This window comes from Rousettus aegyptiacus, unplaced genomic scaffold (assembly GCF_014176215.1).
Source record: "Rousettus aegyptiacus isolate mRouAeg1 unplaced genomic scaffold, mRouAeg1.p scaffold_m13_p_12, whole genome shotgun sequence".
NCBI lineage: Eukaryota > Metazoa > Chordata > Mammalia > Chiroptera > Pteropodidae > Rousettus > Rousettus aegyptiacus.
In genome coordinates this window covers 56,959,268-56,974,266 of record NW_023416287.1, presented here as the reverse complement: position 1 = coordinate 56,974,266, position 14,999 = coordinate 56,959,268, and the positions used below count along the sequence as shown (strand labels likewise).

The following is a 14,999-nucleotide window of genomic DNA, read 5'->3' as shown; positions in this document are numbered from 1 at the left end:
GATCTAGATAATTAGGACAACACTATCAATGACATTACATCATCTTGCATTAATGGTGACCTGATTAGTTTATAAACTTTTAGTAGCATTAACATGATGGCTCTTAGTTATAGTGATGGGACACTAACTTGCATGTTCTAATCCCTCTATTGCTAATTGGACCATCCTTGATTTAAACATAGATGTTGATATTTAGAAGATAAATCTAACCTATTAGCCATATACTGATCAGAATCATGAATCAGAAAACTGGTGTTTGGAAAGCACTTTGTGTCCCTGGAAGAATAAGATTTCTGCTTTGATGGTGTGCCACTAGACTTGATATTAATTTTTAATTATTATCATTGACTTCTATCAATGAAGACAGGGGCTTCTGAGGAAGAAAAAGATTGCCTTGTTCAGAAAGTAATGTAGATAAGTAAGCAAGGCTGAACCTCTCAGTGGCTGTTTTGTTTGTTGCACCCTAATTGATTTTGGAGAAAAACAACCCAGAAAATCCACAGTACCAAAAATGTTCAGCACTGTGCTTGAGTTATTTGACATTCTTGTATCCTCTGTTCTGGCTCTTTCATGCTATTTTTAAGCCCCTGTTCTCCAAGAAACTGCAGAGGAAGGAGAGGTGAGCACAGGCACAAATCCTAAAGGTCTAAGTTACTTTTTGAATAATAAATCAATCTACTGGGTTGCCATAGCCTCCAGTGTTTTATGTTGGATATAAAGGGATTTGTTCTGTTTTCTGACTGCCTCAGTCCTTTACAAAACCAGTTTCTTAATAATACTCTTTCTTTGACATAAGACTATCCCTAAACAATTTAGTTTTCCCTTGCTGGAGGAGCTGCAGCTGTTTTGATATTCCCCAGAACCCTCTTCTCCCTGTCTCCTTCATTTGTTGCTTGGGAAAGGAAAAGCAACTTCCTTCCTTGGGGAACCTTAATCATTATTTGTATTTCTATTTTGAAGCAGAACTCAGTACGTTTTGTCATGTTGTCACTCACAAAGACAGAGGGACCCCTCTCTATAGCTTTGAAGAGGACAGAAGTAGTAGCCAGAGGAAATTAATTGGTTGACAGAGACTGGAAGTATAAAAGCCATCTCTATATTGTTTGTTGCTAATACCTTTCTTAATTCCTGTTGTCGATTAGGTGTTTTCTTTATTCACCACAGCCTGAGGTTTCTGCACATAGGGATTTTCTCTGTGAATGTCTTGGTGCTCTTTCTGTCTTTGGTGAAAGTGTTTGACCTAGTCATGACAGGCTGATGAGTTGGCTTCATCTGTAGTGTGGAACAGGGACTGTTGGCTGAGAAAATTGTGAATGCTGAAGCTGAGGGCAGAGTTGGCTCATGGAACATTTTATCTGTTCTCTGAGTTTCTTGTCTCAGTACGTCAACAAATTTGTTTTTGTTTAAAGACTTTCCCACACAAGTTTCTGCCAAGTTCAGAAGACTGCTTTTGAGATTGATCTTGGTTTTCTTGGAACAAGAGCTGAGATTATAAAATACACTCAGTTGGTCTCAGAGAGAGAAAGTTGGGAGATTCTATTTCCATAAACATCAGCCAGATCTGGGCATAGAAAAAGAAAGAAATGCCTGGAAACTAGGTGGGTAGAGGTGAGAGGTGGGAGGAAAAGTGATTTTAATTGTGTACTTTTCTCACTTGTTTTGAGGCTCTCTGGGTCATTCAGTAGTAAGGCAATGAGGTTACTATGTTCCATGGTGAGATTGACTTTTGCCACAATCTCATTTGATTTGAATTAAATTGTTTTGTTAGAAAAGGGTTTTTAGGTTCTGCTTTCTTTGAGGTCTAACAAGCACTCCATTATGATAATTGCACTTGCTGGGAACTACTTACAAGAAAGAACCTACAAAAAGTGCAATTTAATGGATAAATTAGAATCTCCTTAGTTCTTTTGCAAAGTAAGTGATAAGTATTAGGGTAGAATCACAAGCTGTGCAGAATTGTCATTTAATAAGGGCTTATAGAATCAGGTGGGCTGGGAAATGGCTCTTCCCTGTTGAAGGAAGGCATTGGTTGATGACTGTGCGATGTCATGTGTTTCTTGAGATTGGTTTGTGGCCTTAGGCCATGGGACAGTAGAATGAGAGGAACTTGGCAATTTATTAGGGATAGAAGATAGGGGACCACAGCGGCTATTGTGAGTGCTAATTCTAGCACAGGTTTTCAGGGACGAAATAGCTGTCCATCATGCCCACATTCAGAGAGCAGCACCTCCTTGGGATCTTACTAACTTCTGCAAATTTCAGACAGATTGGTAGCACTGTTGAGGTTGGAGGGGGACCCAATAAACACAGTTCTTTCCTGACTAATTTTGTGACGTAAGACAAAGAGTAAGTCAGATAGAAACCCAAATTTCATCTGTTAGAAGCTTAGATGTACAACAAAAATGGGCAGCTTAACACTAATACTTAATATTTGGAGTGAGACTGAGCCACCTACTCTTAAGCAACACTGTTTTTCTGCAGGCTGCCCTGTATGGGGTTTGCCCTGTAAAACTTCTGGCATGGAGGAGCATGGCTGGCTCACAAGAGGAAAGGGATGATAAAAAGATGCTGAATGGTACGTCCAACTGCTCTCACGGACTCTTCATATCAGGTAACTCACTCTATTTTGATGGCAAAAAGTAAGAGATGGGTCAATAAGCCAGAAGTGTTTAGGGAAAAGCCCGTCCTCAGAGCAAAAGAGGAGTGAGAAAAGTGTGTTCCTTCCTCTTAACAAGTTCTCTTGGCATAGACACCAGCATTTTCATGATTGAACATTAGTTTTTTCGGGCTGCTTCAGTTACCATAGCATAACAACAGAGAAGATAAATATTTAAAGAATATTCATTTTTCTCAGCATTGTCAGTGTTTTCAGATTGCCAGGTGTTCTGATTACATTAGCCCATGAAAGTGATGCATGGGTGGGTTCAGGAGAAAGAGAATAAAGTTATGAAGAATACGATAAGTTCATTTACAATCCTATAAAATTCACATATTATCAAAAAATGGGGGTTTTGATACATTTTTTGAACACTCACAGCTCATAAAGAGTTCATAACCTAATGGAGAAGATAAAAACCAATAAATGCAAGAGAAATATAAAATTTTATTTTATTTCAAATTCTCAGTGATTTTGCTAGTGGGCAGGGTTAACCAGGCAACATTTGTAAAGAAAGTGAATCTTGATCTGCGATGATGAAAAGATGAGGAATGTGGGAACAATGGCCCTGAAGTTTCAGGCATATAGTGAAAACCCATAGAAACATGCTGGAGAGTCTCTGATATCACCCAAGGTTGAACATGAAGCATTATGAGGCTGCTGCCGCTGCTGCTGTTGATGGAAGGAAGATAAATGTGACAGACGCCCACAAAGTTTTTGGCAAGATATAAAATTCCATTTAGTATGATGCATTTCAAGGGAATGACCTTTAGCATCATGCAGATGTGGCATATTTTTGACTCATTGCTGAACTATGGGGTTTAGGATCTATGCAAATGTGGAAGGCATCAGGTTGAAATACACTATCTCCTGGCCAATGTAATTGACAAAGTGAAAATTGCAACAATTCCCCACATACATGTTGAAACAACAGAAATAACATTCAAACTACCAGGAAGTGGTTTCTCAAAAAAAAAGATAAAGAAAAGAAAAGACAAAGGGAGAAAGTGCATTAAAACATATGCTAAAGGAGAAGATGACAAAAGAGAAGAAAAGAATATGCATATATTGTACAAATAGAGAAATTCAAACTGAAATGGATAGAAGTTTTTAAGTGGGAGTATAAATTGGCACAAACGCTTTAGGAAACAGTTCAATGTTTCCTGGTAAAGTTAAATGAATGAATATCCTATTACCCAGAAAATCTACCCCTAGTTACATACTCAATAGAAATACTTGTCATATGCACTAAGAGATAGGTACAAAAATGTTCATAGTAGCATTACTTACAAAACACCCCAAAACTAGAAATATTGCACAGACAATAAACACTAAGATGGATAAATTAATTATGATGTATTCATACAGTATAAAAAATGGCAGTGAAAGGAATACACTACAGCTACATGCTACAACATGAATCAATTCTGCATACATGCTATTAAATTTAAAAAGCCAGACACAGAAGAATCAAGTTGTACGCTTTCACTGAATTTGGGGATGGGCCTGAATGGCTGGAAGTCTATAGTGCCTGCAGCTAGGAGGGAACACTCAGTGACAGGTGGGGGAGAATAAGGACAGACTGAACCCTATGCAGAAACACTGGAACCATCAAGGACAACCTGGGTCTCATAAGGACAAAGTGCTACCTGTATTTTTCTCTTATTCTTTGTCATGGAGCTATACACACACCTGACCTAAAACTAGAAGCTGAAGGATGAGGTTGGTGGGAGCTGAAGGAGCTGTAGGCCTTTCTTTTGCCTCATATCAACAAGGGGATCCAGCAGGTCCGTGTCAGTGCCACAGTGACTGGTGCCCTCCAGTGACTTTCACAGGACAATTGCTACTATTTTATTTGTCTTCCAAATCTTGAACAAATTTCTCTTATGACCAAATTCTAACCTAAAATTCTGAGAAATGCAATTCTAACTTACCTTACATGACAGTATAAGACACCATAAGAGTGGCCTGCTTTTGATGAAGAGGGCAAGAGGAAGATTGCGAGAATTCTTTCTTTTGGGGGCATCTGGCATACCAACAATGTTTTATTTCTTTGCCTAGGCGATGGTCACATGGTATGCATTTCGTGAAAATCCATTTAACAAAATATCTAGGTTTTATATATTTTCTTTACATATAATACACCCTCATACATACTCTCCAAAAAAAGTTTAATGAAAAGGAGTATATGTTTTGAAGTAAAAAAAAGCATGATTCCAGTTACTAATCCTGCCGATTTCTAGCTGTTGAAATTTGGGCAAATTATGTAATCGTTATTAGTAATGTAGGTTAATAATAATTCCTACACCATAGATTTTGTGTTTAATGAGATGATTAAATTAGCACTATGACATATAACAAACACACAAAAAGTTTGCTTTCATTATTGTTCTAAACATATTACTAACTTATATTATCTATATTTTCTATATTATAATATATGGTACATGGCAATAATAATTATCATTTTGAGCATTTACTGTTTCAGGCACTATTATAAGAAATTTTCATTCATCTACTCACTGGAATTTCATAATAGTTTGAAGTAGATTTTATCATTACCTCCACAATACAAATGACTAAATTGAGTCAAAAGAGGCTAAGTTAACTATCCCAAGATTAAACATCTTATAAATTATGGAGCCAAAGATTCATATCCAGAGCTCATAGTAGAAAGTAGGTTGGGGCAGGTGGATATTTTCATGGTGCAATATGCATTAGTCAGGGCTGTTTTGGTTAGAACTCTTCAAAATACAATTCCATCCATTAGCTGAGGCAAAATGGGTAGTTTAGAGGAAGATTATTGAACTATTTCATATGACTGTAGGAAAGACAAAGATACAGTGAGGCCCAGGTCCACTGGAAACAAGAGTTCAAGTCACTTGGCCTCTCTTTTTCACATGTCTTATTTGTACTTGTCTCTATGAATTATTGCCTTAATTCTTTTCTACTGCAAATGATCTCTCTCCCCATAGCAGGAAACATGGCAGCCAACAGCTTTTGGGTTTCACATTATGTTTCCTATCCCAGAAACAGGTTACCAATCTTCCCTTACTTCTGGGACAAAAATTTGGAGTAAGCACTGATTAGTTCAGATCAAGTCAGCCATCAACCCACACCCATGGTTAGAGGAACAGAGTATTATAAATAGACATGGTCTGTGTATGGGTCCATTCCCAGAGAAAGAGGAAGTGATTATCAGTTACAGGTTCACTGTTGGGAAAGGCAGCTTTGTGCATGCAATCTTTTAACTCCCACTCAGCCACACGAGGATGGATCTTGGGCCTGGAACACTTCCTTACCAAGTTAAAGGGTCTTTACAGCTTGTGGTGGGCTTGTAGCTTTGTGTTGGGACTATTTTGCCCTATTTCAGACTCAATATGTACTCCTTTATTCTGCTTAAATGGCACCTGGTCCACTACTGTATCTGTCTCCTGCAGGGAGGGCATTGGGGTCTTTCATTCTGAGGCACAAGAGGGGTATACGCAGGCCAATTGCAGTTTGCAGGGACCCGCTGGGCACGCTGGACCAACACTCACCACTGAAGCTGATCCTGTTCTGTGTCCTTCCCTATGTGAGTAAAGTAGTGTTCCATCTAGTGTTTAACTGCATTGGGTTTTCCTTGGCAACTCAGATACCAAATGCAGTGAGGAGGATTGTGTCACTTGCTTGACAGTCACAAAGACTGGTACCTACTGTGAGTGATATAGAAAATAAAGCCAAATAGCAAATGCATGGATTGGCCTGGTATAAAACCTACATCTGCGGGAAGAGTGTCATTTCTCATCTGTATTCCAGGACTTTCAATGTAATGATCATATTTCCTGGTAGACAAAGATTTGAAGATGAACCAGATCAAGGGTGAAAGAGAAACTGTAGCTGTATTACTTTGCTGACTCATATTCTAATGCAGGATATCTAATAAGCAAAGGAAAAAACCGGATACCATGGAGTCAATAATCATTCTGGAAAACAGGTTCTGAAAACAAATGTGCTCATAAACTGCAGGAAGTCTCTTTCCAGCTATTCATACTACATAGCATCTCTGAAAACTAAGGCAGGTAAGTTAACAATTTATTCTCAGACAATTTGCCAAGTGAGTTTGTGAAAACATTTAGGGAATTTATGAAAATTAACCTTTAGATTGAAGTCTCTTTTTGTGTGGTTAAAATATTTTCTTGAACTTTAAGTACCAATGAGAAAAGAATGTAGTTTGGGTTGTGGGTCAAATTGGGAGTATCGGGTGAAAGAAGAAGGAGTGATGTCACAGTGAAGCACACTTAATTCAGGAAAAAAAGTGCCTTATTTCCCAGAATATTTGCTAGGGAAAGGTGGAAAGAAAAGGGGAAGCTACCCACGCAAATTCTGCTGGCTTACACTTGATATTCTATTACCATGCCTAAATGATGATTTACAACAATAACATTTAGTGTCAGAAATGTATTTTTAATCAATTTTTGATGATTCAAGGCAAAAAGAGAGAAACATACAATTTAAAAGATATTCTTACTTGATCTTGGAAATTGGTCTGCAAATTAACACAAATTTGCATACCATATATGTTATTCTTCATTTTTTTAAGTTAAAATTTATCTGGATAACTTATCTGTAACAGTACATAGATACTATATGAACTATAATTTCTTTATCCAATTGTCTGTTGATGGACATTTAGGTTGCTTCCATATCTTGGCTATTATAAATTGTGCTGCCATGAATATTGGAGTGCATAGATCTTTACGAATTATTGTTTTGATTTTCTTTGGATAAATAACCAGAAGTGCAATTACTGGGTCAAAAGATTTATCCATTTTTAATTTTTTGAGGAACCTTCATACTGTTTTCCATAGCAGCTATACCAATTTGCAATCCCACCAACAATGTATCCTCTTTTCTCTGCATCCTCACCAACACTTGTGTTTTTCGATTTATGGATGATAGGTTATTGATTTATTGGTGATAGGTTATTGATTTAGTGATTTATTCTTACAAGAGTGAGGTGATATCTAATTGTGGTTGTAATTTGCATTCCTCTGATGATTAGCAACCTTGAGCATCTTCTCATATGTCTGTTAGCCATCTGTATTTCCTCTTTGGAGAAGTATTTGTTCAGGTCTTCTGCCTATATTTGTAATTGGATTGTTTACTTTTTGGTGTTAAGTTGTATAAGTTCTTTTTAAATTTTGGACATTAACCCCTTATCAGATGTATCGTTAATGAATGTCTTCTCCCAAACAGTTGATTGTCTTTTTGTTTTGTCGATGGTTTTCTTTGCTGTATAAAAACTTTTTAGTTTGATGTAGTCTCATTTGTTAATTTTTTCTTTTGTTTCCCTTGCCCAAGGAGATATATCTGAAAAGAAATTTCTGTTAGTAATTCAGAGAGTTTACTGCCTACGTTTTCTTCCAAAAGTTTTATCACTTCGGGTCTTACATTTAAATCTTTAATCCATTTTTAGTCTAATATTGCATATGGTGTAAGAAGATGGTCCAGCTTCTTTTTTATTTTTTTGTATGTATCTGTCCAATTTTTCCAACACCATTTATTGAAGAGACTGTCTTTACCCCATTGTATATGCTTACCTCCTTTGTCATATAGTACATAAGCATATAGACATGGATTTATTTCTGGGCTCTCTATTCTATTTCATTGATCAATGTATCTGTTTTTATGTCAGTACCATGCTGCTTTGATTACTACAGCTTTGTAGTATAGTTTGATATCAAGTACTGTGATACCTCCAACTTTGTCCTTCTTTCTCAAGATTGCCCTGGCTATTTGGTGTTTTTTATGGCTCCATATTAATTTTAGGATTGGCTGTTCTAGCTCTCTGAAAAATGCCATTGGTATTTTGATAGGGATTGCATCAAATCTATAGATTGCTTTGGATAGTATAGCCATTTTAACAATGTTGATTCTTCCTACCCATGAACAGAGTATATGCTTCCATTTATTTGTATCTTCTTCAATTTCTTTTTTCAATGACTGATAATTTTCTGAAAACAGATCTTCTACCTTCTTGGTTAATTTGATTCCCAGGTATTTTATCGTTTGCAACACAATTGAAAATGGGATTGTTTTCTTAATTTTTTATTCTAAAAGTTTCATCACTGGTGCATAAAAATGCCATTGACTTCTGAATATTTATTTTGTAACCTACTACTTTACTGAATTCATTGATTCGTTCTAAAAGTTTTTTGGTGGAATCGTTAGGGTTCTCTATACATAGTATCATGTCATCAGCAAATAACGAGAGTTTTACTTCTTTCTTTCCAATTCAGATGCCTTTTATTACTCTTTCTTGTCTAATTGCTGTGGCTAAGACTTCCAATACAATGTTGAGGAGGAGTGATGAAAGTGGGCATCCTTGTCTTGTTCCTGATCTTAAGGAAAATACTTTTAGCCTTTCACCATTGAGTATAATGTTAGTTGTAGGTTTGTCATATGTGATCTTTATTACATCGAGGTATGTTCCTTCTATTCCTACTTTGCTAAGATTTTTTATCATAAATGAATACTGGCTTTTGTCGAATGCTTTCTCTGCATCTATTGATATGATCGTACAGTTTTTTCTTTCAATTTGTTAACGTGGTGTATCACATTAATTAATTTGCGGATATTGAACCAACCTTGCATTCCAGGAATAACTCTAACTTGATCATGGTATATGATATTTTTAACGCATTGCTGAATTTGGTTGACTAATGTTTTGCTGAAGATTTTTGCATCAATGTTTATAAAAGATATCGGTCTATAATTTTCTTTTTTTGTAATGTCTTTGCTTGGTTTTGGAATCAAGGTAATGGTGGCCTCATAAAAGGAGTTAGGAAGCCTTCCCTCTTCTTGAATTTTTTGGAATAGTTTGAGAAGAATAGGCGATAATTTTTCTTTGAATGTTTGGTAAAGTTCACCTATGAAGCCGTCTGGTCCAGAACTTGTTTTTTGAGAGGTTTTGATTACCAATTCTATTTCATTGGTGGTAATCAGTTAGTTCATATTTTTTGTTTGTTCTTGACTCAGTCTTGGGAGATTGTATGTTTCTAGGAATGTGTCCATTTCTTCCAGATTGTCCAGTTTGTTGGTGTATAATTGCTCATAATATTTTCTTATCATCCATTGTATTTCTGCGGAGTCCATGGTTATTTCTCCTCTTTCATTTCTGATTTTATTTATTTGAGTCCTCTTTTTTTTTCCTTCATGAGTCTAGCTAAGGATCTGCCAATTTTATTTATCCTTTCAAAGAACCAATTCTTGGTTTCATTCATCTTTTGTATCGTTTTTCTAGACTCTATTTCATTTATTTCCCCTCTGATCTTTATTATTTCTTTCCTTCTATTCACTTTGGGCTTTATTTGCTGTTCTTTTTCTAGTTCTTTTAATTGTAAGGTTAGATTGTTTGAGCTTTTTCTTATTTCTTGAGGCAGGCCTGTATTGCTATGAATTTCTCTCTTAGGACTGTTTTCATTGTGTCCCATAAATTTTGAGTCATTGTGTTTTCATTTTTATTTATTTCTAGGTATCTTTTGATTTCTTTCTTGTCTCATTAATAACCCATTCATTGTTTAGTAGCATGTTATTTAGCCATTGTATGTTTGTGTATTTTCCAGTTCTTTTCTTGTAGTTGATTACTAGTTTCATACCATTGTAATCAGAGAAAATGGTTGATTTGATTTCAATCTTCTTAAATTTATTGAGACTTGTGCACTTGAGAAGAATGTATATTTTGCTGCTTTGGAGTAAAATGCTCTGAAAATATCTGTTTCCTTATTTTTTAATTGGTATACTTAGACCATTTATATTTAAGGTAGTTATTGAAATGTTAAGACTTAAGTTTGCCATTTTTTCCTGTTTTCTGTTTGCTTCCTTGTTTCTTGATCCTCTGTTTCTCTCTCTCTCTCTCTCTCTCTCTCTCTCTCTCTCTTTCTCTCTCTCGCCTTTCTATGGGTTATTTGCATATTTTTAGAATGCATTTTTGATTTATTTTTATTGTTTTTGAGTATATCTCTTTATTTAATTTTCTTATTTGTTGCTCTGGGTATTACAATATAGTCATGTGACCTTTCACATTCTAGTATCATTTTGCTATTTTTGGTGAAGTGTGGAAATCTAATTTTCAGTTAGGTTCCTTTACCTTACTCGCTTTAAAAAATCTTAAATGTTATCTGGTATTATAAGTTTCATTTACTATCATTCAAATTTATGATTTATAAAATTCACAAGGAGAAGAATAGTCTATCATATATATCCACATTTCTGTTCTTTCTATTGTTCTTTCTTCCATTCCGATGCTCTAAGTTTCCTTCTTTTATTATTTCCTTTCTGTTTGAAGAATAGCTTTTAGCTATTTTTTAAGGCTAGGTCTTCTAATGACAAATTCTATTTATTGGACTTTATGTGAGAATGCCTTTATTTCTGCTTCATTCTTGAAGAAATTATAAAATCTAGAATTCATAATTGACAGTTTTTTTTTCAGCACCTGAAAACACGTCACTTCCTCTGGCATCTGGTTTCAGACAAGAAATTCAGTCAATATTCTTTTCTCCTATGAGTAAGATGTTTTTCTGGCTGCCTTCAAAAGTTGGTCTTTGTCCCTAGTTTTCAGAAGTTTAATTATAATGTGTCTTGACATGACTTTCCTTGGGTTGATTCTATTTGTAGTTTTTTCAGCTTCTTGAATCTGTGTGTGAATTTTACCAAATTTGTGATGTTTTCAGCCATAATTTTTTTGAATATCCTTTGAGCACATTCTCTTTCTCTTTTCCTTCTGGGACTTAGGTGACAGACAGAAATGTTCAAACTTTTTTGTATTCCCTCAAGTTCTGAAGTCACTGTTCATTTTTCTTTAGTTTCTTTCCTCTCTTTTGTTTAGGTTGGATATACCCTATTGACCCATCCTTAAGTTCACTGATTTTATCCTTTGTCATTTCTACTATTAAGCTTATCCAGTGGGTTTTTATTTCTGTTATTCTACAATTCTCATTTGATTCTTTATTATAACTTAAAGTTCTTTGTTGAGATTTTCTTTTTTAAAAAAATATGTTTCAAGAGCATTTGTAATTATAGAAGCATTTTTATGATAAATGCTTTAAAATTCTTGTCAGATTATTCTAACATCTTACTCATCTTGGTGTTAACATTAGTTGTCTTATTCAACTGTGGTTATCCTGATTCTTGTTGCAACTGATGATTTTTTAATTGCATCTGGACATTTTGGCTATTATGTTAGGAGACACTGGGTCCTATTTAATCTTTTATTTGGGGCAGTCACCATGTTTAGGTCCTGGCTTATGTTTTGGGCTGTGGTTTTAATGACAATTTAATTTCCAGAGCTTTATGGTGTTATTTTAGTCTTCATGGTTGATCTGGTGCTACCAGGGCTCACACTCGTTCCTGCTGGTGCTGCTTAAAGGAGCAGAAAATACTTTAACAGCCTGAGCTCCTGGGCATCTCAAGCTAGGGGAAAGGAGTCTCTGGCCCATGGGGGTAAGTAGGCTTCCTGCTGAGCATTATTATTGTATGATATACTTTCTGATGGCCTTGCCATTCAATGCCCCTTTTATAAGAGAAGTGTGCGTCAGGCATGGTGTGGAAGGAACCAGCTGCTCTGACTGCTTATTGTCAGCAGAGCGTCCTTTGATCCCCACTCCCCTGGCCCAATCTGTTAGGCTCACTTTAATGTTGTGGCACTCCATTGTATCTAGGGAAAGAATGCGCCTGCCTGGACTGCTTCTGTTGCTAAGTTAGGACTCAGGATATACAGACTGTAGGTCATCTTCTTGGGTAGAGGAGGGCTTGGTTGTAAAGTACTTTGCCTCAATGCCATTGTTCCAGTACTGGGGTCCCTAATCAGTCCATTTTCCCTTTCTACCTCTCCGGGATTCTTCCAAACAAATAGTAAAGCTGCATTTCCTAGTCTCGTTTTGGTTGGGTGAAACCATGTGACTAGTTCTAACTAGTGAGTTGTGAATGGATTTGTGAATGGGAACTCTCTGGAGCTCTATTTCCCTCTGTGAAAATTCAAGATGGAACTTCTCCATCAGCCTGGATCTCTGGGTAACAAAAATGAGCAGATAATTCCAACTCCCTCCCCCCACACTTAGGTACTAAGTGTGATCTAAGAAAAATTGTATTTTTTTAAGCCACTGAGGTTTTGCAGTTGTTAGTAACTATAGCTTCATTTAGCCTATCCTGTAATATAATATTAAATAGTATTTTAAAGGGGGCGTATAGTTAATATATACGTTTTAAAGCCTTGTATATTTGAAAATGTTTTCATATGAAAACCAAGTTAATTGGAGAAAAAAAGGTTTGGAGGTCACTCTTTTCCCTCCAAATTTTGTGTATGTTTCTCTACTATCTTCTGATATTTATTGTTACATAGAAGAAATATTAGGCTAACCTTTATAAACTTTTTTTCCCCTGAATTCTTCTTCAATATGATAATGTTTTTTAAAACCAGGATATGTAGGTTTAGGCTTCAGGTTTTTTGGGGGGGGGGGGGGTGGCGCCTGGAATAGAATGAATCTTTTCAATAGGCATATACAAAACTTTCTGTAAGTCACAAAAGTGTTTTTGTCCTCTTTTTATTTTTGTTTTTTCTAATTTATTTTTTATTTTTCAATTTGAGTTGATATTCAATATTATTTTATATTAGCTTCAGGTGTATGGCGTAGTGGTTAGACATTTATAATTTACAAAGTGATCCTCCTGATGAGTCTAGTGCCCACCTGGCACTATACATAGTTATTATAATATTGTTGCCTATATTCTTATGCTGTATTTCACATCCTCATGAATATTTTTATAACTACCAATTTGTACTTTTAATCCTTTCATCTTTTTCACCTAGCCCCTCAACTTTCCTATCATTTGGGAATCATAGGTTTGTTCTCTATATCTGTGAGTCTATTTCTGTTCTGTTTGTTCATTTATTTTGTTCTTTGGATTCCACATGTAAATGAGATCATGTGGTATTTGTCTTTTTTTCTGTCTGACTTATTTCACTTAGCATAATATCCTCTTGGTCCATCCATGTCATCACAAATGGTAAGATTTTATTTTATTTTTTTATGGCTGAGTAGTATTCCATTGTATATATGAACCACATCTTCATGACCCAGTTGTCTATTGATGGGCACTTAGGTTGCTACCACATTTTGGCTATTGTAAATAGCACTGTAGTGAACAAAGGAATACATATATCTCTTCGAATTACCATTTTGAATTTTCTTGGATAAATATTCAAAAGTGAAATTACTGGGTCATAAGGTAGTTCTACTTTTAATTTTTTGAGGAATCTCCTAACTGTTTTCCATAGTGGCTATACCAATTTGCAACCCCACCAACAGTACACAAGGGATTCTTTTTTTCCACATCCTCACCAACACTTGTTATTTTTTGATTTATTGATGATAGCCTTTCTGACAAGTGTGAGGTAATACCTCAATAGGTTTTCATTTGTTTTTCTGTAATGATTAGTGATGTTGAGCATCTTTTCATATATCTATTGGCCATCTAGCTATATGTCCTCTTTGAAGAAATCTCTATTCTGGTTTTCTGCAGATTTTTAAATCAGATGTCCATACTACCCAAAGCAATCTATAGATTCAATGCAATATCTATCAAAATATCAGTGGCGAGTTGAGTTGTATGAGTTCTTTATAAATTTGGGATATTAACACCTTCTCAGATATATCATTGGCAATTATCTTCTCCCATTCAGTATGTTGTCTTTTCTTTTTGTTGATGGTTTTCTATGCTGTGTAAAAACATTTTAGTTTGATGTAGTCTCACTTGTTTATTTTTTCTCTATTTCCCTTGCTCAAGGAGACATATTTAAAAAATATCAGAAAATTTACTGTCTTGTTTTCATCTAGGAGTTTTATGGTTTGGGGTTTTACGTTTAAGTCTTTTATCCATTTTTGTATTTATTATTGTATATGGTATAAGAAGGTGGCCAAGTTTCTTTTTTCTTTTTTGCATGTTTCTGTCCAGTTTTCCCAACACCATTTATTGAATAGATTGTCTTTACTGCATTGTATATTCTTGTCTCCTTTGTCATAGATTAAATGGCCATATAGATGTGGGCTTATTTATGGGCTCTCTATTCTGTTCCATTGATCCGTGTGTCTGTTTTTATGCCAATACCATGCTGTTTTTTATTATCATAACCTTGAAATTTAGTTTGATATCAGGTAGCATGATACTTCCAACTTTATTCTTTTTTCTCAAGATTGCCATGGCTATTCGAGGTCTTTTATGGTTCCATATAAATGTTATGATTATTTATTCTAGTTCTGTGAAAAATGCCACTGATATTTTGATAGATATTGCATTGAATCTA

The 14,999-nt window shown here is 35.4% G+C and overlaps 1 long non-coding RNA gene across 5 annotated transcripts in view; it reads left to right on the top strand.

Moving 5' to 3' along the window:
* The window catches only part of LOC107520144, a 66,194-nt gene that overhangs the window by 23,618 nt on the left and 27,577 nt on the right, over nucleotides 1-14,999 (top strand). For all 5 annotated transcript variants that reach the window (XR_004953686.1, XR_004953688.1, XR_004953689.1 and 2 more), the window contains 2 exons: nucleotides 2,482-2,611; nucleotides 6,570-6,717. This is a non-coding gene — a long non-coding RNA (uncharacterized LOC107520144). The remainder of the gene's footprint in view (nucleotides 1-2,481; nucleotides 2,612-6,569; nucleotides 6,718-14,999) is intronic.